We start from the raw sequence: 901 nt of genomic DNA on the forward strand, positions 1-901 counted from the left end.
CTGGAGATATTTTAGCGGACTATAGTCACTAGTTTTACCAGCATGGATGCATTGAATACTTAATTTACCTTTCTAAAAAACTGTCGAATATCCATGCTGTCTACTCAACCTGACTTTCGGCAATGAACTGTCAGTTGTTGCGTTAGCATTTGATGTGGCGATGGTGACAGACACGTCAAATGCTAACGCAACACCTGTTGCGTTCAGGAATCCTGGGAGATTAATATTACAATAATGGCAGGTTATCGAAATATAATTTAAAATGGCCACATTACATTGAATTTGATGCAATATATTAGCAAAAGTACAGGAAAAATAAATAATACTTTTTTTTAAATAATGCAATGAAATTATTTAGGGGGGCTAAAGACATTTTTAGGGAGGCTGAAGCCTCCCTAAAATATCCCTAATGACGCCCATGTAGTTAAGGAACCACTTGTTTTCAATTCCTTTGAGAGCTTGTTCCGTTGCATTGTTGCCTGTTTAACTAATTTGAGAAATTATCACCACATGTAATACACACATTCTGTATTTAAAGAGGGTACTTAATGGGCATATATGCAGTTGAAACAGGTATTCATTTTAATATAACATTAGAATCATTATGGGACTGATCTTTATAAAAATAAAAACATGGGGGGCGGGGGTGGTGTTACACTGTATGCCCCCCTGCAATACGGCCCTTAATGACTTGATACTTTTGCTCTTAAAGTGAAGTCAGAAATTTGGGAGTAGAACGGATTAATCTCATTAATTATGATTTTATTATTCCACGAAAGTAAGATTAATCAGAAAACCGTGTTTAGACTCTCAGAGCACATATTTACTCGGCCTTTTCCATTGCCTCGAGTGCTGCGTGGGAACTCAAGCAGTGCCCCCGGATCCCCACGTGAAGATGAGG

Source organism: Hippocampus comes, unplaced genomic scaffold (assembly GCF_001891065.2).
Source record: "Hippocampus comes isolate QL1 unplaced genomic scaffold, H_comes_QL1_v1.1 scaffold187, whole genome shotgun sequence".
NCBI lineage: Eukaryota > Metazoa > Chordata > Actinopteri > Syngnathiformes > Syngnathidae > Hippocampus > Hippocampus comes.